Source organism: Lissotriton vulgaris, chromosome 1_1, assembly GCF_964263255.1.
Source record: "Lissotriton vulgaris chromosome 1_1, aLisVul1.2, whole genome shotgun sequence".
NCBI classification, from domain to species: Eukaryota; Metazoa; Chordata; class Amphibia; order Caudata; family Salamandridae; genus Lissotriton; species Lissotriton vulgaris.
Window position 1 is genome coordinate 1,985,235,486 of NC_141685.1, and position 24,082 is coordinate 1,985,259,567.

A 24,082-nucleotide genomic window follows, 5' to 3' on the forward strand; every position below is an offset into this window, starting at 1 on the left:
GTAGCACACGAGCAGCAGCATGATTTATGTGTAGGTGAGGACGGGAATCCGCTTGCAGATGCCACTCCGTAATGGATCTGCCCGACGCATTTCGAAGCTCCATATGCTTCTCTTCAGGTGCTTTAACGTAAGCGGCGTGCGTGACCGCCAACCCACTTCTCCTTTTTCCATATGCCACACCCACCAATGGGAGGCTCAAATGAGTCTGTGTATTATGGGAAGTGTGGTGCGGAAAGCACAAATCAAGTCCTGTATGGACCCCGCAAGTGGGCCCGTCCTCGATCCCATGTACGGCTGCTGCTTCACTGCTGTGACCCCCAAGGATAGCGGGGTGGTGCATACTCTGCGGCTGGATGGCCGCATGTAAATTGTTGCTCCAAGGTTGTCCACCTTTGAGTAGCACACGAGCAGCAGCTTGATTTATGTGTAGGTGAGGACGGGAATCCTCTTGCAGATGCCGCTCCGTATTGGATCTGCCCGACACGTTTCAAAGCACCATATGCTTCTCTTCAGGGGATTTAATGTAAGTGGCGTGCGTGACCGCCAACCCACTTCTCCTTTTTCCATATGCCACACCTGCCAATGGAAGGCTCAAATGAGTCTGTGCATTATAGGAAGTGTGGTGCGGAAAGCACAAATCAAGTCTTGTATGGACCCCGCAAGAGTGCCTGTCCTCGATTCCTTGTACTGCCAATCACACCTAATCATGTGACTCAGGAATGGGCTGCAGGCACCAAATGATTTGGACAAGAAAATGGCAACTTTCTAATAGTGTCATTTTCAGAATTTAACCTGTGCTCCGTCAATGGCTAGGTTGGCACAGAGCAGCCGGGCTTGACTTATAGGCAATGTGTAAAGTATTTATGCAGCCCTTCAAACAGAAAACAAGTGAAAACACCACATTAAAAGGATGGCACACCAGATTAGGATAATAGAGTATTTTTTAATAAAAACAAGACCAAAACAGCATGAATCGAATCAGTATACCTGGAGATGTGCATTTTTAAAGATTTTAGAGAAAATAGCACAAAAGCTCAAAGCGCCAACCAATTCTGGTTTGTGGAGCATCGTGAGGATCACTTCAATGTTTTTTCACATGGCTGAAGCAATGCATCATTTCTGAGCTGTCATGAGGATGCTATGTAAGGTCCTGCATCATCATCAAGGATCTCATGGATGAGAGTTTGTGATGCAAAGTCATCCGTCAAAAAAGTGTTGTTGCAGTTGGGGTGATACGTCAGTACCACAGAACTGTAAGACTGCGATGCAGAGCCCGGCATTGTCCTTGAGACTGGCAACAATGCGCAATGTGAGGGGATTTTGCTGAAGATGCATCACGCTGCAGCGGTTCTGAGTAGGCTGCAGAGGTGATGCGTGTGCCAATGCATGTAGCCACAATGAAGCGTCGGTTCTGCTCGGGGGTTGCACTGCACAGCAGATTGTAATAAAAACCCAACTTTATCATCAAATTGGGTTTTCCATTACAATTCCAAAGACACCAAATGTAACATGGCCACCTGCTTTCAATTGGAAATTACAAGGGATTTAAAAGTAAATTAAATATGCTAATTGGGTATAATCCAATGTAATCTTGTTTAGGAGATTGAACACAAGTGCTTTAGTACTGATTAGAGTCCTAAGGCAAAAAAACAAAAAAATGAACTCCACAAACGTGAGGTGAAAAATGCAAAAGGGTAGGGAGTGACCCTGCAGAAAGGGACAGGTCCAACAAGCACCAAGAGTCCTGTTCTTGGTGGAGGGGGCTGCGGGAGGCAGGGCAGCAGTGCAAAGAGCAGGCCAAAGTAGTGGATGGTCAATGATGTAGTGCAAATATCCTGTGTCAGTCAGGCCGGAGCGTACCCATGGCACTCCCCTTGAGTAGTTCATGCTGTAGCTAGAAGGGTCAGGTTGATGGGACTTTGCTTTGTTGGGCAGCATGAGTGACAAGGTCTTGGATCAAACGGGCTCGTTTGTTGCCATGAAGAGCACACACACTTCAATTCAGCTCCAATGAGGCCACACTAACCATCTGGGACCTGAGGGGCATCACTTGGAGGTCAAGGGCATACTCCAGCTGGATCTGGGTGCTTGTTGGGGTAGTTGGGAGTCTCTCTAGGAGTCCTGGGTTCAGATGAAGGTCCAATCCCTTTGACTCAGGCAGGAGGGCAGTAGGACAGCAGAGCAGCAATCCAGCAAGTTAATAGTCCAGCAAGACAATAGGCAAGCAGGACAGTAGTCAAGCATAATAGCTGTGCTGTCAGGAGTATGAAGCCCTTTCTGTGGAGGTAGGAGACAGCCTAATCAGGTGTAAGGAAGGCTGTGCTTAGCTATGCTCTCCCATTCTGCCAGTGATGGCCCATTCATGCACCACTAGCCCTCTATTGTGTGTTGTTGTCTATGAGGCATACACAAAGCCCAACTGTCAGATACACCCAGTCATGTGACAGGCTGCAGGCACTAAATGGCTAAGCCAAGAAAATGCTACCTTTCTAAAAGAGCCATTTTCAAATTTGCAATTTAAAATCCAATTTTACCACAAGAGAGGAGTTTTCATTACAATTCCAAAGACACCAACCATGAACTGGTTACCTGTTCCCATTTGTAAGTTACAGTTTATTAAATATAATAAGGTAACTCTAATGTTATCCTATGGGAGAGGGAGGCCTTACAGTAGTGAAAAACAAATTGACCACTACCAGGACATGTAAAACATAAACGTATAGGTCCAACTGTTAGCATGCACTGCACTCAGCCCTCTGGGCTGCCCAGGGCCTACCCTAGTGGTGACATATTGCATTAAATAGTAAGGTTTGGGCCTGGCAAAAGGTTTATTTTGCCAGGTTAAAATAGCAATTTAGAACTGCATACAGAGGCTCCAAAGGCAGGCCTGGGACATGTTTAAAGAGCTACTTAAGTAGGTGGCACAATAAGTGTTGCAGGCCAATTACTAGCATTTAAAGTACTGGCCCTGGTTAAATGTAGTACAAGTAAATTAAATGTGCCAATTGGGTGTAGGCCAATTGCAACATGTTTTAGGGAAGGAATACAAGCATGTTTCACAGGTTAGCAGTGGTAAAGTGTGCTTAGTCCTAAGACCTGGAAAAATGAGAAAAATGATATCTGCAAAAACAATAGGATGAGTAAAGGCAGAAGGTTTAAGGGTGACACAGCAGAGAGAACCAGGTACAGCAAAGGAGGGTTTTACATTACAATTCCTCAGGCACCAACATGACTTTCCCACCTGCACTCAACCAAGTTCTCACTTAATAAACGTAATAAGCTAACCCAACATTTTTCTATGGAAGAGGCAGGCATTGCAGTAGTGAAAGGTGAGTTCAGAGGTTTTTCGCTACAGGACAACATAAAACTTTAAAGTGCATGCCCAACAATTTAAATACAATGCACCTGGCTCTAAGAAATGGTTAAGGTTTAATTTAGGGACTTATATGCATTGAAAAGGAAGTATTGGACAATTGAAGTTTAAAGCTGCCCACACAGGTTGCAATGACAGGCCTGAAACAAGTTTAAAAAGGTTGCTTGAGTGGGTGGCACAATAAGTGCTTCATGCTAACTAGTAGCATTTAATGCACTGGCCCTACGTAAAGGTAGTACCACTTTAATAGGGACTTGCAAGTAAATGAAATGTGGCCATTAGGTGTACACCAACGTTACCGTGTTTAAAGGAGAGAGCCCAAGCACTTTCCACTAGTTAAAAGTGGCAAAATGTGCAGAATCCCAATGCCCTCAAAAATAGGTTCAGCTAAACAAAAAGGAAGTGAGGGCACATAGCTCGGGGTAAACCATGCGAAAGATGGTTCATTTCCAACAAACATGTGCTGAAAAGTTGCTTAGTAATGGTAATAGAAATGACTATATGATGGGGGCCAATAATTTCATTATGTTACCTGGACAAAGATTGACAGGAGAGCCTGAATAGCAGCTACAAACTTTTTCTTTCTAGTTTTGCCGAGCTGATTTCCTTAAACTGAAATATCCTGTTAGGTTCTGTAGATTCTGAAGTTTCTGGTTGTGGTATTATAGAAGGTGCTTTGGATCTCTGAGTGGCGTCAGCAGATGTAGCATTAATTTTCAAAAAATACATTTTATACCAGCATACATAGGTCTTGTGAAGAAGAATAGGGATTTGTAGTTCTAAAGGTGTCTTTAAATCCCGTATTACTCTAGAAAGATCTTTAAATAGAGTTGGGGCGTTAAATAGACAGGTATTGTGATATATCTTTTGTAAGCCTTAATCTCTTTTGATGTAATTGCAAGCTTAGTTGTATATTCTGTTTTGGTCTTAGATGAATATTTCAGTCTCAATTTTCATTCCATCTGGTCAACCTCTAATTCTCTGCTGGCACATTCTGCGGAGAACCAACAGCTGAATATAGGTTGATCATTCAGTGGTTAACTGCTGAATTTGCTTCATGCAGCAGTGTGTAGCAGGCTACCAAGACACTCATTTAAAGCTAGCAGGAATTGGTGCCTTCACTTCCTTATTTGTTGCATAACCTGTCTTTGTGGGAATTAGGACTCTGTGCACTTTATTTCTGCTAAAATGTGGTAAACTGCTTGTTCTCTCCCTTCCAAATATGATACCAAATGGGCATATTTAATTTACTTATAAGTACCAACTAAATAGCATTACATGTACTTAGGGCCTGTAAAGTAAAACATGCCTTAGGCCTACCACTGCAGCTTGTAGTACAGTTTTATACTGCCTTTCCAACCTAGAAAATGAAATCTTTTGCCAGTCCTAAACCTTCTTTTGTAATATGTATAAGTCACTCCTAAGGTAGACTCTCTAGGGCATGGTGCATGGCCATTAAAAGTATGATATGTGTACTAAGGTTTTATATGTCCTAGCTAGGAAAACTCTCCAAGTCTTTTTTAACTTTAGCAAAGCTAGCACTCTCCTAGACTTACACAGGGTTAACATATTACACTTAAGTGATAATTTCAATTTGGGAGCAGGTATAGAAACACTTCTTTGACTCATGGGAATTATAATTTATAATGCTTTTTAACTGTACATTAGAATGTAAATTACTATTAAACTATTACTATTATGAAAATGCCACTTATATAAAGTTGGCATTTTCTGCCTAAACCAAATATGCTTTTCTGCCAGTGCCCAGATCACGACTGCAAATGGCTCTCCTGTGGTATGATGTGTATTTCTTCAAGACAGGGGACAAAAGGGCTCTGGGCATGTGGAGAGTGTACCTCACCTGAGCAGAGTGGCCTGTGTAGTTGTACTGAGCCCTTCCTGAGCTTCTAAGCCTGAGGGCTGTACCTCACTTCTGAAGATGCCTCCCATATCACTGACAAATGCAGCCCATGCCTGGGCCTTCCTGCCCTTTGTTACTCTAGAAAAATTGGCACAAGACGCAGAGGAAAGGGAGGAACTGACTGCAAGACAAATGGTGAACCCCACAAAAAAGTTAGCAGTTGTGATAAAAGCGGCACCTTAAGAACCTCTCCACAGAACACCTCAGGACATGTGGAGACTCATATTAAAAACTGTCCTGCTATCTGAAGCATGGACTTGCTTGCATTGAACCCAGGACCCCAAAAATGACCCCAAGGATCTTTTGGCCAACCTCCTGTTTGAGCTACAGGGACACAGCAAGCTTCCACAGGTCTTTCCTGCAACTACCGAGCTGACCAGCACCAACCAGACCAGTGTGGACCTTGCTGCTGGCCACTTTTGGCATTAGTCCTGGTCCCCAAGAGGTGCCCCCAAGTCTTGGACCTTTGGCTGGTGCCCCAGTGTACTCCCCTTCACATCGAAAATTAAGTTTCCTGGTCAGCTCATGAACACAAGAGGAATTTCACAGCAGCCAATGGCTACATACTCCAGACTTCACCGCAAGATGCTTTTCGTGTCAACAACTACCCCACATATCCTCTCAATGGGATGCTCCAACTGGCAATCCGCTGTTTGTGCCAAAAATGATCTCCTTGCGGTCCTCACCAAGCAAAGCTCTGACTGAAGCGTCTTTTATTGACATGGACTAAGTTAGCAGGTAAACTTTCAACTCGGAGGAACCTGCCTTTGTCTCTGATCTGCTCTCCGTTATGTTCATCCTGAACTTTTGACTTTGATCTGGTCCAGTGCGGCCAGACATGGTTCCCCTGCACACTGTCAATGGTACCAAGCTATGCCTGGATGATGAGCCCTAACTAGGGTGAAACTAGTCCTAAGTTGCTTGTGGTCCAGTTTAGGGACGACCTGGATTGGCAGTTCGGGTCGGACTGTTCCCAATAGAGAAGAGTGAAGAGTGATTTGCATATGGCTGAGTCCAAACTGAGGTGGCACAGTATGCAAAATAACAATGGACTGGTATGCGGCCCAAGTACTTACCAGTGGCTAAGATTCATTGAATTAAAGCATTCCATCCATTAGTTGTTTATACTTGATTGTTTACTTTAATACGATCATTGCTGGATTGTGGCAATACAATCTATCTTAGTCTAAAAAACAAACTGATAGAAACAGCTGCAGCTCGTGCACGTAAAAGCGGTGGACTGGGTGGGGGGATTTCGACAGAAGTTAACAAGGGTAAATGGAATAAATAGCACATTTTCCCTCATCATCTGTAGGAATCGCCCTCCACCCAGCCCCACAGTCTTACCTGCATGGAACCCCCGCTGGATAGAAACACTTGTGACTCATTATTGGTAACACGAAAAGAAACCATATCTCCCCTTTATTAATTCTTCAAATTGACTGCTTGTAGAAAAATACCTTATTTCTTGTTTACATCAACTGGACAATTCATCCTCCTCCTCTGTTTTCATGATAGCCAAATTTGGACTTTATAAGACTATTTGTCCTTTGCGATTTAACAACCAATGAGAGCTGCACATTTTTAAGTTTAAGGCTAAAACCTAACTAAAGGGCTTTTCTGTGACCATTGCAAAATTCTGAAATAACTTTCCATTAGAGTTGAGTACTTTTAAAACTCCAGCTTTTTCCTAGGACACTAACGACTGTGCTTCTTAATTGTCAGTTGTTTCCTAGAATCTTGTATTTGTTTTATTATGTCCCCTAGTTGTTGCGAATATACCACTAACAATGGACTGTGAATGTTGCTCTTACAAAAAATATGTAATATAACATAACACAACAAAAAACTGCTCAGTAACAGTGGTGGTTACTCCAACCACCAATAAAGTGAGTTATCCATTACTGATTTTCCCTGACCGTGTATTTGATGGCTCAAGCACTAAAACAAAAAAGAGTTGCCCTGCTGCACATAGAGAAATCTCCTGGAGTGCCAGAGCCATTGATTCTTTGTTTGTTTTTGTCTATAACAAATTCCTATTTGTTTCAGAAAATAGAAATATATGTTGAGCAGATCCAAGCACAAGTGATCGCCTTAAGTGCATCCACCATCCTGGCAGATGCATTGAAGGCATATAAATCCCTGCCAGGCATACTATATATGGAGGGTGGCCCTCAACAACATGAGTTGAGGCCAGTGCTCTGGTAACCTGTCAGACTGGTGGGTCACATGCCAACAGATAAACAAGCATTGCAAAAGTCATTAGATCTGGCCTTAATGTACTATTTCAAATGAAAAAGCACTATTTGTGGTGGGTCATTCTCAATCTTAAACTGACATGAAGAGAAATAAAGTTAAACCATTTATGCAATTATTCTTCCTAAACCGAGGTAGTAAACAGTAAACGGCCTGGGGAATTGAAATAGATGTAACGCCTGTTTATGGGTTTCTATGGAAGGAGCAAGGGTGCATTATGTGCCTGTTTATTATCACTCTGGAGTTAATGCTGGTTTATATTACATCATAGCAAATCAGAATACATTCCTGAACACAGAATAAGTTACTTGGGAAGTGGAACCCCTTTCCTTTTGCGAATAGTTACCACTCCAACTTGAGAGTGGCTACCTTATGAATGGTTTGCACCTATTTCAGGACTAATCACTTGATACATATGGCTTGGAATTGCAATTGGGAAGTAACTCCTACTATGTGCCCCCTACAAATTGCGATTATTTATCTGTTTCTAAACCCATTTTAGGAATTTGTAAAAAGTTACTAACTCCTACGAAGAGTTTGGAACATGGTTAAAAGCAGTTTGTTTAGTCATAAACTCTGAATTGGAGTGTTTCAATGCGAAAAATGTATTTGTGCATATATCCCCTAATTTATTAACAACTTCTGTCTTAATGTTCCTAAGAGGAACACGTTGTAGAACCCAATAAACTGTTTTTTGAAAGCGTCGGAGGAAGGCATGATAGGACTGCATTAAATATTATTGAATTCATTTCAAATACTCCCCAGTGGTGCATGCTTGACAAATAATTCAGAAACCTTATTGATTGTATTGTGACAGCCTGAAAATAAATAGATCTTCAAATGTTTAATTAGCAGCTATAAAATAGTATTTTTTTAAGAACAAGAAATCAATTTATATCAACATTATTTATGTATTTATTGGGACCATTGTTTTATCTGTTTCAGGAATTCTGCACCGAATGAGAGTCATCCAAAGAAAAACGAAAAATTAGCGGACTTGCCTAGCAATCCTTTTGTAAGTTAAAAAAAATAAATGATTCCCATTTTTATGAGGTAACTAAAACCTATCATTTCAGGATCAATAGATATACTATGACAAACAAGTGCCAGAAGAGGCATATCAGGGTACAGCCTTAAGTGGCTCAGTATCAGAAAATTACCACTGTAGAATATAAGGGTCAGATGTACGTCCAACACGTCACAAAATACTGGTGGCAATTTGCGACCCGTACTTTTTTCGACCCTGTAGTAAATTGCAAAGCAACCTTTGTAGTAATAGGTCAGTTTGCAAATCACCAATTTCGAGTGGGCCGCAATTCGACCTGCCTTATGAATATTAACCCCTTCGCTGCGGCGGGAATTCCGCCGCAGCGCTAAGGGGGCGGGGGGGTCGAGCAGCGCTCGCATGCTCGTGACAGAGCCGCTCCGTCACAAGTCGCGGTTGAGCTGTGCTCGTGACGGAGCGGTTCCGTCACGAATGCGCCCGCTCAAAGGAACCCTCAGCGCAGGCATGAAATTCGCGCTGCGCAGGCGCACCGAGCAGGCCATGACGGAACCGCTCCGTCATGAGCACAGCTCAGCCGTCATGAGCATGGGAGGGGTTAATGAGGCAGGGCGCATATTGTGACCCACTTGGATTCACAGCCATCACAGCAATGGTGGCCTGCTGAGGTCAGCCAACCACCAGGCTTTTACATAAATATTTTTTTTCTTTAAGTGCAACAGAGTTTCCTTAAAGTAAAACGGGATGCATTTATACAAAAAAAGAAATGTATTGTTTAAGAGTAGGAAGTGAGAGGTCCATTGGTCCACTGCCTACTCCTAAAACATATTGTTTTAAACATGCACAAAGGGGATGGCGTCCCTTGGGAACCACTTTCAGTTTCTAAACAGGCTGCCTCCTCATTTGAGTGGCAAAATGTAAATAAATACTGATACCATTCGGTATTTAGAAGGGAAGCCATAAACACGCCTCCTTCCAAATACGAGAAAAACAAACTTGCAATTTGGGTTTGATACATAAAAAAATCCTCTGTGCAATCGCAAATGGTCTGAATCTCACCCCTTATTCCTACCTCCTTGTGAACTCTGAAATACTAGGATTTATACTAAGTCAGTATAGGCAACCCGTGTAATGGTTGACAGTTCTATGTTCCGTGCATTTAGCAGCATACTGGGTGCACGTCATCTGCATCCGCATCCCTTCGGGGTTTAATAAAAGGGGAGGACCCGCACATGGGGTCATCTCCAGATACAGTCACACCATGCACGCCCCGATCATAGTGCTCTCCATATTTTCCCACATCCATTCTGCAGAGGCCTTACCGGCGTAGTCAGTGCTTGGGGCACCTCACCCCACACAAACTGTATCTTGACAACCCAAACTTGAAAATAAGGAGACATATTTCATGACTAATAAACAGATAGAAAGGGATAGATCGTATTATTTCTTTTTAAAATATAAGAAAAATATTTTTAGAATCATCGTAAACAATAAAAATTAATCTAATATATTTTTAAGTTGTCCATCAGAGGTCAAAAGAAACATATAGTGTAAAACTGTTTTATATTTAGAAATATTGAGGAATCGGTGTATGTACTGCAGGGGAAAAAGTGGCAGATTTATTAACAACCAGTGATGAAATATTTTCAAGAATTTTGCACAATGCAACTTATGTTATGCTATGCGTATTCTGGAGCTGTTATCGAAAGTGACCTTTCACTCATTTCATATGTATTTAAAAATTAAAATATCATCGATTTGAAACCCTTACGCATACAATTGCTCATTATAACAATTGTAAAATAGGAAAACCCATGTACACAAGAATTGCAACGAGTAGAACATCCATTTCATTTGGCTCACTCTATCTTCCACCTTGGCACCATCTAGGCCTCGGAAGAGTTCAGTGCAGATTAGAACTGATAGCCTATAAATAGCTAAGAGTTGTTTGTTTCAGTTAAAGGCAACGTTTTAAGAGGCTACTATATCCCATGCTACTAGCTCAACTTCATTGATATTTCCCAGAAATAAAACTTTAGAAAATACACAACGGTCCATAATTTTAATCATTTTGTCATCGACCATCAACGGGATTGCCCGAAATAGATATAATATTTTCGAGAAGACGTTCATTTTGAGGTAGTTCCCTCTACCTACGATTGAGAGATGGAGATTGTTCACTCTTGAAAGATCTTTTTAAATTTTCTTTATCAATGGGTCGTAGTTAAGTTGGTTAATGTCTTTTACTTTAGGAGAAATACAAACACCGAGATAGGTGGCCTTATTCACTCTATAAGGACTTCCAAAAAAGGTGTTATCTGTGCATAAAACCATTGTCTTATCCCTATTAAGGGAGTATCCTGAGTAGGAGCCGAAAGTCTGAGTAATTTGTTCTATCTCTTGGATTGCCTCAGTAGGGTTTGGTGTTAATACCGCCACGTCATCGGCATAAGCCAGAATTTTAGTATGAAATATACCTACTGTAATGGGTTGAATTAGATTGGAGATAAGGAGTTTTGAGATTAGTGGGTTGATGTGAAGGGCGAACAGTATGGGGGAGCATGGACATCCCTGTCTCGTGCCCCTTTCAATGTTAATAAACTCCGATTCGACACCCTTTATGGCAAGCCTAGCTTTTGGATCCACATATAAAGCTTTGATGGATTTAATGAAGCATGGTCAAAAGTTGTTTGATTCCAAAACTTGCCATAGAAATTGCCAAGAGACTCAGTCGAAAGCCTTCTCGGCGTCGAGCAGGATCATCGACATCTGGCCCCCGAAACTCCTATGATGTCAAAAAGGGAGATGGCTCTACGGGTGTGATCTGTAGTGCCTTTTCCAGGGATAAAGCCATGTTGCCACGGGGAGACCAGCTGTTCGACAATCCTGCTGAGCCGATTAGCGAGAATCTTGGCATAGAGTTTCAAAATGATTAAAATTATGGACTCTTGTATGTCTAAATTTGTATGGAGCTATGGGAAAATCAGGAGGGCAATGCCATATCTGACTCTACCACAATGTAGGGGAGGGTTAGCCATATCAAATCTGACTCTTTACCTATGGGCGACTCTCCTTCAGCAAATGGACCCTCTATTTAACATCAAGCCAACAGCAGTTGCTTTATTAGAACATAATATACCATCAATATATGAATTGGCATTAGGGGACAAAGCCAGAGGGCTGCTGTCAAGGCAAATAGAGCCTTCATACTTTAAAAAAATTAAATTTAAAATTATTACCGACTCATGGAGGATATGGAAAAATGCATCGAAACATCTAGTAATCTCAAAATATACTAAATACACTCCTCTCTGGCATAGCTCGATTCTACCATCTTGGCTTATTGACTCCACTTCTCGAAAGTGGTAGAATATAGGGATTGCTAGGGTGGGCGATCTCCTTAAAAAAGGCTCTATAGCATCATTTGGGGATATACAACAGAAATTCTTGATCCCTCCCACTGACTATCTAAAATATATACAAGTGCACACTATCATTAGTCAACTCTTACCCAAAATGCAATCAGGGACCATCCCTTTCTTTGAAATCATAACTAGGCGGGCCACTAGGATAGGCCATATCTATGATCTTCTAATTAAGAATCATCGTGATGATTTAGAGCTAGTTGAGAGAGGATGGGCAATAAAACTTGATAATCCTAACATAGATTTAGATATGTCATTGATGCTATCCTCTAAATTATTTTTGGCATCTAATTTAAAAGCACAACACTATCGAACTGTATATGACCTTTATTATTCACCCGCCAAATTATTTACCTGGGGCCAAAGACGATCATTGTCCAAGGTGTGGACTGTCTCCAGCGAACCTTGTACAAAAATTCTGATTATTGGGCAGAAATCTTTGGACATAATCTAAGAACTTCATTGACCCTATATATATTTGGCTATGACGATTCTTTGGGATATAAAAAGGAGGAAGTAACGTCCGTATTCCTAGGTATGGCAGTCCTTCGAATCATACTTGCTGCTCGCTGGAAAGATCTAGAAGCACCTACCTTTCAAATGTGGCTAAGCCGGTTTTTGGGGACTTATAAACAAGAATCAGCTATATATATAAAACAAGAGGGAAGAAATCTAGATTGCTCGGGGCCCAGATATGGGCTCCTATAACCCTATGGTATGAGAATGAAAGGAGGCCTTAGGACAAGAAACACCTACTTTATATCAATATCAGTTTTCGTAAATGTTCTATAATTTTGTATGTGATCACTGTTATTATTTCCTTTTCCTCTTTGTTTTTTTATTTTCTTCGTAATCAGAGATCATGACTTGAGAACCTTAGATATATTCTGTATTATTAACTGTTTATAATGTCTGTTACATATGAATTGAACCATGTTCTTTTTTTCTTTTTCTTTCTTTATTGTGATATAGAATTGAACTTGCTCAAATAAAATAAAAAAGAAAAGAAAATAAAAAAAGAAAATACACAACGGGCCCTATTCACAGAACTAACTTACAACAAAATCCTAAACTTACTACCATTTTTGTATTCACAGAATGCACTTGCTCATTTTGAGTAACTTATTCAAAATGAATAAGTTACTCATTTTGGTATTCACAGAAGGCACTTCGGGGGCCTTTGTATGAAAATCTGTTTTTGCGATTCTCAAATAACGATTTTTTGAGAATCGCTATTTGAGAATTGCAAAACAGGATGTATTTAAAAATTTGTAATGTCTTTGCTATTTCTTAGTTTTCCTTAATTGCGATTATCAAATTGCGAAATCGCAATTAAGGAATACCTTCCCATTCATTCCTAGGCCCATAGAAATGAATAAGAAGTCATTCTCAAATTGCAATTCGCAATTTGAGAATCGCAAATTGAGAATAGTTTCAAGGGTGCAAGGATGTCATAAGGACACCCCGATGCACCTCTGAAATGAACATGTGTGAGCATATGGCACACGTACATGCCCTAAGGGCATGTATGTGCGCCACATGGCATCTTGAAAAATGCTAAAAAGTACATTTTTGAAATAAGTCGCAAATTACCACCAACTTGAAGTTGGTGGTAATATACGATTTCTTAAGGAGAAATCGCACAACTTGTGTGCTTGTTGCATAGCATTTAAGGAATCGCAATTTGCAATTCCTTAAATTCTTACGCAAAATTAAGGAATCGCAAATTTTGCGATTCCTTAATATTGCAATGTGATTTTCCTCATACATTGCGTTTTGCAATTTTTTTGTCGCAAACGCTGCTTTTTTGCAAATCGCTGCATTTGCGTCTAAAAATTTGTTTCATACATATGCCCCTTACTCATTAATGAGTAAGTGCATGAATACCAAAATGAGTAAGTGCATTCTGTGCCAATTTACTCCGTCTGGATGGCAGAGACCATTACCACTGCCATCCAGAGGGACTCCCGCAAGTCAAATTTCAACCTGTCTGCCGGCAATATGAACACATCTTTACATTGACATCCCTTTCAATGTAGTAAACGTTTGATGGATACCTTCAGCCATGGTGGCTGTTGAACTTTTCAATACCTTTTTGTTTTTCAAATCAAAATTAGTTTTGTTTTTGAAAAACAAAAATGAATGAGCCTCACGCCAAGGAAGGATTCTCCAAGGGCGTGGGGATCATTTTTTGATATCTCTTACTGCTGGGTTTTTCCTGGTGGTGATAGCCAGGAAAAGAGGCATTTCACCATCAACCCTAGATAGGGGACACAATGTTATTTCCTTCCTCAGATGGTCAATACTCCATCGGGAGTTCGGAGGAAATACTAGGTGGACTCCATTGACAGAATATTTAAGGCCCCTCTGTAACCGAATGAGACTGGTGGACCAAGGGTTTGGCAGGAAAAGGTACCCCGTTGGCTAGAATCTAAATGGGGGCTAGGTATTGGCCCAAACATCTCTATCCCCCTTTTTTAATCTCTGTCGTGAATCTTAACTGAAATTAAAATGTCCAGACACACACCTGTGTTCAATTCAAGCATGAACGCGTCTGTTTCACAGCACAATAATGATTCACTTATTTTTCTATTTATTTTTCAGCCCTCTGCAGTTTTTGATGGCCGTGCTGTTGACCTAGGTATGTAGTTATATTATGATAATTGATATACAGCAATAATGAAAAAGAGTTACCTTATTTGGGGGACTCTCCTTCTTTCTCTGGGTTAGTGATGAATTTAGGGTTTTCTAAAGTTTCACATACAGGTCTGGAAGAATGCCCTTTACTGGGTAGCAGTTTGTGCTATACACAATAACAGATTTTTTTTCTATGCATACTCAATTTAATAGGCAGATTACCTCACTGAGAATGTGTAGTTGCAATCACGAGGAGCGTGTGGCAAGATGACCGCTCACTAGAGAGGCTCCAACAAGCTGAGCCTTCAATCCGCCTAATATCCGCCTTCAACACTGCATTTTAGCACTGAAAATGGAGCGCTGCTCATCTCTGGTGTGTCCTGCCCGGATTGAATCTGTTATATCACTGCTCTGAATCGCCGATGCGCTTACTGGTGGGGTTAGACTGATCTCGGCGACCATCATCCAAAATGGCGGCTCGCTGCGGTTTGACCTGTGGCTCTCTACTACCGTAGTGGGCATTGTGTTTGATTGAAGGGCTGGCCCTGTTGACTGGGCACACTCTGTGCTTACTGGTGGCCTGCCCATCGGACTGCCTACCTGTGCTGTGGGCTCATCCTTGCCACCGGAGGAACAAGCGGAGCCCCTGCAGCTTGGGGACCCTTGAATCCTGCCCGAACCACTCAGAGCTGTGTGGAGGGGCTGCGAAATCCTGTGTGCTTGGCGCCAGTTGTGGTGAATGGGGGGCAACCTACCCTCTGGTGACTGTGGAGGCGGCGCCAGTGGGGAACGGGTCGCGGCCTGCGAGCTGTGGCTGAGCTTTTGAGCGCACAGGAGTGGAGCGGACTGCGCTGGTGGTGATTCGCTGATGAGGCCGTTCGTGGTGACAACTAGCCGACTGAGACCATGCATGCTTCCCGCATTGCTTCGGTCTGGAATAGGTGCTGACACCAGGGGTGCAGTGTAGCTGATGTTCTGCTGAAGCATATCAGGTAATTATTGGGCGCCGTATGTGACTTTGTGCACTTGCATGAAGTGGAGGCCTCTCCCTGGTTTATTTTTTTGGCTTGAGACTGTTATTTGGAAGGCTGCGCTCCTTTCTGCCCATGGGCCCCTGTTGGGCTCTGCACAGCACTGGCATCTCTTGGGTGCCGAATTGCTCCATTTTGAGAAAATCTCTGCATCTGGCGCCTTCATTCTCTAACGGATTGGTGGTGCTTCCCCCTGCAGTGGTGGATTGCGCGTCGCATATTTGCAAAACAGGGGCTCACTTGTTGTGGCCGACGCCCCTCTGGGTCCTCTGTTTGCAAGTACCACTATAGTTGAGCTCATTGGGCCTGCGGGCCTGTGCTGCAATTTGCTATGTAGCGAACAGATAAAACGCAACCTCGCCTCACCTATGAGTCGCGCAAACCCTCTAAGACCACGCAGAGAGCGGCCTCGGACTTCGAGGCTGACTCCTCAGCTGCTTGGCCTCCGACCCTCTAGACAACACTGCTGGCCATGCTCACAGTTTACAGTCTATAGAGGGGATGATGGCTCTAGGTGTAGGCGGAACACGTTCTGGTCCGAACTGGGTGAGTGCTCCACCTTAGTCTCTTCCCTCCATCTTTACACACCGCTTACATAAGCGATCCACATGTCTGACAACCATGAGTCCTTTGTCCGTTTGCTGTAACCAAATAACCCCCACCCTCCCCCTTACGATGTTCTGATGAAGACCCGTAATGACTACCGAAGGGAGAACACCGTGGGTTGAAATGTCAATGATCAAACAAGGCTCAGACCAACCAAGGCCCTACATACCAAAAGAAGCATTAGTAGCCACCAGGACTCATGGTTATGAGTCTAGCCATCAGAAACCTTGTCCTTTCCCTTGTACATAATATCCTGAACCACCTTGTATATATGCACAACATTTTTTGTCACTAAGCACATATGTCACATGAGCACTTTATATTTTTCACCTTTTGTAAACAGCCTGTTTATATTATTAAAAAGATGAATATATTTGAATGAATTAATTCAGATAAAATGCTAAGTGGATATGCACAGACAGTGTTATTGTGATTATTTCTGATAACTATTCACATGTGTCTAGGCGTGTGTGATATTCTTGCCCTATGAATATTTGGGTTATGCGACAATTCATACTACTTAGGAGCCTGTGGCCATATTAGAGTAAGTGATCTGGAGGCATAACGAGCATCAGTTCATATTTAATGTGTTCCAAGATCCCGTCTGTATTACAGAAGAAGTTGCAAATGCTTGTGTTATCCCATTTTCAAAAATAGATCACCCAGTCACACATTTTGCTCCTGTATCATTCTCTCATTTGCTTTGGTGCATGGGCCATGATATTGAAGGGTACATTTGCTCCTGACCAGGCCAAATTCTGCTCTCCACCTTTTGGGAGGGAGTACAGTAGTCCTAGTGACTTCTCAGGTAATACTCTGCAGGTCTGAGCACTAACAAATATATATATTCACAGATAAAACAAAGGTTACAGGGACGTTATAGTTAGGAAATAGATTTTTTTAAATGTAGGCATTCACTGAAATAACCAAGTTACGTGGACATTATAGTTAGGCTCACATATCACATGCACAAAACCATAGAAATTCAGCAGTTATAGTTACCTCAGCTGCACTGCTTATGACCAACCCTGGGGGCAATGCTACGCTCCGCCCACGGAGTGTACGTAGTGTTGCCTACTTCGCACTTTGCAAATTAGGTGTAGTAGGCAACACTACGCACGCTCCATTGATGGAGCGAAGTTGCCCGCCACCCGCCTCTTTCCCACCCTCTTCTACATGGTTCTATTAATGTAAAATACATTTTAAACTACGTTAAAAGCACTTACTGTCTATGCAGCGTCCCGGGGCTCCATCTTCAGATGATGCGGCGAGTTCTTCTAGCAAAATGCCCATGCGGGGGCACCCGCGCATGCGCATTTCCCGCACCTGTTTGCTGAGGTGAGAGAAAGGGGATGGGCCTTCAATGAGCTCTCAGCAATCCTGCTGTATAAGACTCACTTGAGATAACATGAGAAGTTGTTGGCCCCAAGGACCCTCCGCATCCAAGGGGACTCCCCCAACCAGTAGTGCACCAGGAGGTGAGTGTGCAGAATGGTTGAGAAAGGGGTTGGGGCCTTAGATGATCTCTCAGCAATCCCAGTGTGTTTGGGACTTACTGAATGTAATGGAAGGGGTCCGTAGCCCCCAAGGACCCTCAGCATCAAGGGAAACTTCATCCCCCAATCAGTAATGTGCCAGATGGTGCATTTGCAGAGTGATGGAGAAAACTGAGGGCCTTGTATCAGCAATCCTACTGGGTCCTGCCTTTTGAAAAATGTATTGTTAATATGGAAGGGGGGCCATGCGACCCCTATCCCTGGATCGGTTTTGGCCCAGGGGACCCCATCCCCCGGAGCCCTGGCCTCTTTATTCTCTGTGCCCCTAGGGCATCAAGTGACCTGTTTTGGGGACCGCAGGGGAGCCTCAAGGTCCCAGCTGTCCCTGCCAGATCCCTGCCTTCTGCGGGAGCCGGCAATACTGTGACAGGCAGGGGGATGCAGAAAGGCAGCACCCTGTCTGTCAGGGCAATGTTTTCATCTGTTTCTCTGCACGCATATTTGCATGCAGAGAAACATATGAAATCTCTGCCTTCCTCAAGCCAGAGCTGCTCAACAGCCCAGGCTTGCAGAAAGTAGACTTATATGTGATTTTGCTTGGTGGGAGCTTTTAGCTCCCACCAAGGAAATGGTGTTCCCCAGGGTCAGAAATGGCTCCACATTCAATTTAACCCCAGGGAGTTGGTGGTCCCTGGGGGTTCCGTAACTGACCCCATACATTCATTTATTTCAGCCTTGAGGAGTTGGCAGTCCACAGGGCTGTGTGGGGTCCATGTGTGACTCCGCATTAATTTTATGTATTTTGCCCCGGGGGAGGTGGTTGTCCCCAGAGTGGTCCGGGTGGACTTGCCTGCATATACATTATAAGCAGGTCCCCGGGGAGGTGGCAGTCCCTGGGGCTTTGGTAAGCCCTAAGAAGTGGACCCTGTGTGCCCCACTTCTATTTTTAATGTATGCCCCCAGAACTTGGCCCACCCAGGGGTGGTAATTAAAATCAGTTTTTTTTTAACTTTTACGTGAATTCACAAATATAGTGATTTCACAGTTTTTTTAAATGAAATGCTTTTTTGGCCTGTCAATGCCAGGCTCGTTATTTTTCGCTATGTCATCACGGCCAAAGATATCACTAACTTTATTTTTTCTTATATTTTGCAACAACTACTGCACAGATTCACACTAAATAGCTGAAAGTGTGTCCTGCGTTATCAAATCTTCCATTCTGCCAAACTAGATTCCGTCCAATGCTTCGGAGTGCAGCTTGGAAAACAAACCTTTTTTTAGCCCTCTTTTTCTCAGCCCCGCACCACTTGTCAGAGCACTCAGAAACTTTCCATGCATAACAATATTCACAGGCACACTTTTTTGGGAGAAAATGTTATAAAGATTTGTCAATAGGTGCCAAAGATATAGGCAAGTAAAAAAATTAATTTCCTATGAAAACATGGTCCTAACTATATTTACCTACTGGCGACACCCAGTGGATGGACAGACAGTGCCACTAACATATACATTCAAACATATATGATTCAGGGTATGTGCCCTTTTGGGTCTCTTGCCCTCGGGTGTCAATGTACTTTATGAATCCATGATAAGACAATGAATTGAAACACTTTCGAGTATCTGGTAATTCACCTATCCTCTGAAGGCTTGCAACTAATGGTAAGATTTATTTCTGCAGGTTGTTCCTGAGAAAGTTCCCGAGAGTGGCATGTATGGCGAAAATGTGATTCCCTAGCCCCACTTACGCAATAAAAAGCTAGAGGGGAAAAAGTAGGGTTGTCAAATAAGACAAGAATCATCAGCCTGATGAAAGTCAGTAACCTTAATGGGTGATTAGAACGCCGAAACATGTTGATGAACACAGGTAGCAGGACCAAAAATACTAATAGTTTGATTGCACCCTGGCCAGTAATTCTCAATCTTACCAAGAGGGGCCCTGAATCAGGGTGGGCGTAGTTGGCGGAGTACCACTACGGAGATTTCTGTGGAATTGATCAAAAACTCAGTGAACTCCGCTCCGCAACTCCGTTACATCTCACCCCAATTAATAAAATTGTAACCTCACATACCTTTGATAATACAACAAGTAACTCAATTATTTCATGCAAAAATGCATATAGTCATCTCACAAAAGTGAACATGAAAATTCAGCAAGCAGTGAGAGATGTGATGATTTTGGTGTACTCACTATCCTAGGGAGAGAACCAAGCAGATGCCTTGAACATAAACAGCACAACATGCTGAACGATTGGTTGTGGTCCATCCTCCTAGGACCACCCCAAATACAGTTATAGGCAAAGTACAGTCCCAACCATAGGCCCTACAAAGCATTATGGGACTAGATTCCAGAGTGCAGTGAATATTATAGTACCCAATATCAAAACATTCTTTAAGGGGCAGGCTTTCCAGGCTCAACTGAGAGCTAATACTATAATATTCACTGCATTTGAGAATCTCGCCCCATAATGCTTTGCTGGGCCTTTGGTTGGCATTGTATTTTTGCCCATATCTTTGATTGCGGTGGTCCTAGGAGGATGGGACCACCACAATCCTTGCGCATGATATGCTCTGTGTGCTCAAGGCAGCTGCTTGGTCCTCCCTTTGGGTTAGGGGGACCCCAAAATCATCACTTCTCTCATTGCATGATATTTTTCCAAGCTCACCTTTGTGAATTGGTTATAAACTTTTTGGCATGTAAAGGCAAAGTTTTCTCAAAGGGTTGTGGGTGTACTCTATGTTATGTGCGTAATAATAAAACAGAAATCTCACATACTTTAAGTAAAACAACAAATAACTTTCTTTACCTGCTAAAATATATAGTCATCTCATGAAAATGAAAATATCGCAAACAGTGCCTTTAGTTAAACAATAAATCATTCCATGTTTACATGCTAACATTAATATAGTCATCTCACAAAAATAAAAATATAGTAAGCAGTGAGAAAGGTGATGATTTTGTTATCCTCCCTAACCTATGGATAGAACCAAGCAGATGCCTTGAACACAAAGAGCACATCATGCTGAAATGATTTGGTGTTGGTCCCATCCTCCAAGGATCCCCCTAAGCACAGTTATGGGCAAAAATACAATCCCAAACAAAAGCCCTGCAAAGCATTAATGGATGGTATTCTAGAGTGCAGTGAATACTATAGTATCCAATATCAAAACATTCCTCAAGGGACAGGCTCTTGGGCTCAGCTGAAAGCTAATACTATAATATTCACTAAACTCTAGATTCTCGCCCCATAATGTTTGCTGGGCCTTTGGTTGGCATTGTATTTTTGTCCATAACTTCACTTGGAGTGGTCTTAGAAGGATGGGACCACCACAGAATCGTTCATCATTGTTGGACTTTGCCCTTCTGGCAGGTTCACCCCTAATCTTTTTGCTTTTAATCTGTGATCTGTTTGGATGATTTTCTGGTCTCTACGCACTTTTTCCCTGTGTCCCAGAGTAAAGTGCGTGCATGTAGTTAGGCTGGGCTGCTCTCCCATAGGAATGCATCGGGAATGTCTGTGTCCCTGGTAGTTCCTGATGCGTGGGGAGTGCAGACTCAAATTTGGTATGTGCGAGCTCGTGAGAATGAATGCTTCGCAATGATGTATGTGGCATGAGTGTGTCCTGTGTAGAAATGCCACTTCTAGGACTTGGCATATTAGTGTAAAATATGCCTGCTGTGTGATTGGCTGGGGCTGGCTGGTGAGCCTGGCTCCAGGAAGGCTGGATGAGTCTGCCCGGTGGTGAGTGTGAGATTAGCATGTTGATGGCTAGGGAGGAGTGCACCTGGTCCCTGATGGGGCTGGACTTTCCCCACACAATGCTGGCTCCACCCCCTGTGGTGCGACTGATGACCTTAGCCCTGCCAGTGAATGAAATGGGTGGTTGAGCTATCAAGGGTACTTCAAAACCAGTTGCGACTGGTTTCTCCCCCACCCTGCACCTACAGACAAAGGAATTTACAGTATAAGAAGGGACTGTGTCCCCCTACAAATTGTTCTGCTTTTGGATCCTAGCTGAGGGGGCTGCTGCTGTTGCTGGGGCCAGGAGGACCGCCACTTGGATTATCTCCCTGTCTGGAGACCCAGTGAGCTGGCTCTGGCCCAGCCTTGCCCCCCTGCCTGCCTCCAGACCCTGCTGGAGCTTTGCTTGTACCTGTAGCGATGAGAGCGCTGTACTTTGCCTCTAAGCGCCTGGGAGCGCTGTGGATTGCCTTTAGCGCTGGAAGGCACTTTATTTCACTCCTAGCGCCTGGGAGCGCTTTATTTGACTCCTAGCGCTTGGGAGTGCTCTTTGCTATAATTTCCGTGCTTCCCCGCCCCGCATTTTGCGTGGGGAATAGCAGGTGCCTACCCTGCGTGTTGTGCGGGATTGATTGATTGACCGAGCCGGTGCCCACCTGGCATTTGTCCCGCGCCCTTGCCGCTATTTCTAATTTTTTTTTTATTTACCTCGAGGGAGCCCACCCCTCGGTAAATTCATCCCCCCGCCTACGGAGCCCGAGACGGGCCGCCGCGCTGCCCGCGACGACCCGGAAGCCGAAGGTGTCACCCGGAAGTCCCGCCTCGCAGCACGAGAGGAAGAGCAGGGCGGCGGAAGGTGCAGGCAGGGCTCCGTTGCCAGAAGGAGAGCCCCGCCGCCCAGGAAAGAGAGCCGCCGCCGCGCAGAGAAACGAAGCAGCGCCAAGGAGAGCCGGTGAATGGGTCCCGGTGTTGCTGGTGCCCGCCCCCCCCCCAGTGTGCTCTCTTCGAGTGAGGGCAGTTTCCTGGTGCTTTTTGAGCGGCCCCAGTTGGCAGAGGGCCGCTCTGACGATCTGGGGGCATGTTTTGTTAGTTGAGCCCGCGAGGCTCCAAGGTGCCCGCCCTTGTGCAGAGCCGTGAGGGGCTCCCACGAAGGGCCATTGATTCCTGAGTCCCCCGAGAGGCTCAGCGCGCCACATATTTGTTTAGAGAGCCTGCGAGGCTCAGACCCGGCCTCATTTGTTCTCCAGCCTTGAGAGAGGCTCACTACCCATAATTGTTCTAGGGCCGTAGAGGCTCGAGGGCCATTTTGTTTTGCGAGTCCAGAGAGGCTCTTAGGGGACACAAGTGTGGTTAGAGCCCCGAGGCTCCCACGCAGTACTTGCCCTCACCCTTGTTCTTGAGCCCACACGGCTCCAACGTTAGCCATCTGTATTTACAACTGTCCAGCACTTAGTGGACAGTTGCTACGTTTAGGCTTGTGCTCTTGGCTGCCTGCGCAGCCTACCCTGACATATGGACTCAGGGCATTTCAGCCCTTGCGAGGCCAGTTGGCCTGGGGAACAATTCTAGTGTTGTGCTACATGCACCCTGCGCATTGTAAATTTACTTGCTTATGTGATTCCTGCGCAAATGTTCTACCTGCACCTCTGAATGTGTTTTAATGCCTCATGTGCAATTGTTTTTGTTTTATCCCCTTTGCTAAAAGTGACCTGCTTAGAGGATTGTTGATGTCCCATTACCTTTGCTAAAAGTGACCTGCTTAGGTGTTTTATGTTTTATCCCCTTTGCTAAAAGTGACCTGCTTAGAGGATTGTTGATGTCCCATTACCTTTGCTAAATGTGACTTGCTTAGGTGATTGTTTATGTTCCTATAGGTCCTGATAATAAGGTCCTAGTTCCCTGCGTGATTTTCCTACAGTTTTTTGGGTTACGTAGGAGGTATTTACCCTTTACCAGTGATTACTGGTTGTGTGCTACATTTTACTATTTTTAGTGCTACAGTCATTATATGTTTATGTGCTAAGTGTTATACCCACAAGTATTATTTCTGAAAAGTGCCTACCCCTGACAGTGGTCCACGTGGCCCTGTCCTGTACATAATCCCTTGTAAATTCTGCCCGTGCCTGTTGGCACATTGTAAAGTTTGTGTGTTATCTAATGTGTTTTTACTATAATACAAAGGCTATTTTTTATATAACCTTGTGTGGAGTTTCCTTTGTGGTGGGCCTTGGGTGTTGTTGCCGGGTGCGCGCGCAAACGCTTTAAACATCGCCTCCGAGATTAGCCTTGCTGCTCGCGTCACGTTACCTAGAGGGTGAGCAGGGGTTATCTTGGTGTGTAACTCCCTTACCCTAACCTTAGACATGGTGGTCTCTGACTGACTTTGGCGTGAGCCTTGGCCAGCCCGGGATCCCGGGTCTAACAATCATGATAGGCTCTTCGTGTTCAAGGCATCTGCTTGCCCTCCCCCTAGGTTAGGGGGACCCCAAAATCATCACCTCTCTCATTGCCTGAGATTTTTCAATGTTCACTTTTGTGAATTGGTTATATGCTTTTTAGCATGTAAAGGTAAAGTTGTTTTATCAAAGGGTTGT

General features: G+C 43.7%; 1 long non-coding RNA gene across 1 annotated transcript in view; it reads left to right on the forward strand.

Moving 5' to 3' along the window:
- Positions 1–8,495: 8,495 nt before the first annotated feature.
- Positions 8,496–24,082, forward strand: part of LOC147751481 (uncharacterized) — a 32,632-nt gene continuing 17,045 nt past the window's right edge. Inside the window, exons 1-2 of the long non-coding RNA XR_015300027.1 lie at positions 8,496–8,565; positions 14,583–14,619. This is a non-coding gene — a long non-coding RNA (uncharacterized LOC147751481). The remainder of the gene's footprint in view (positions 8,566–14,582; positions 14,620–24,082) is intronic.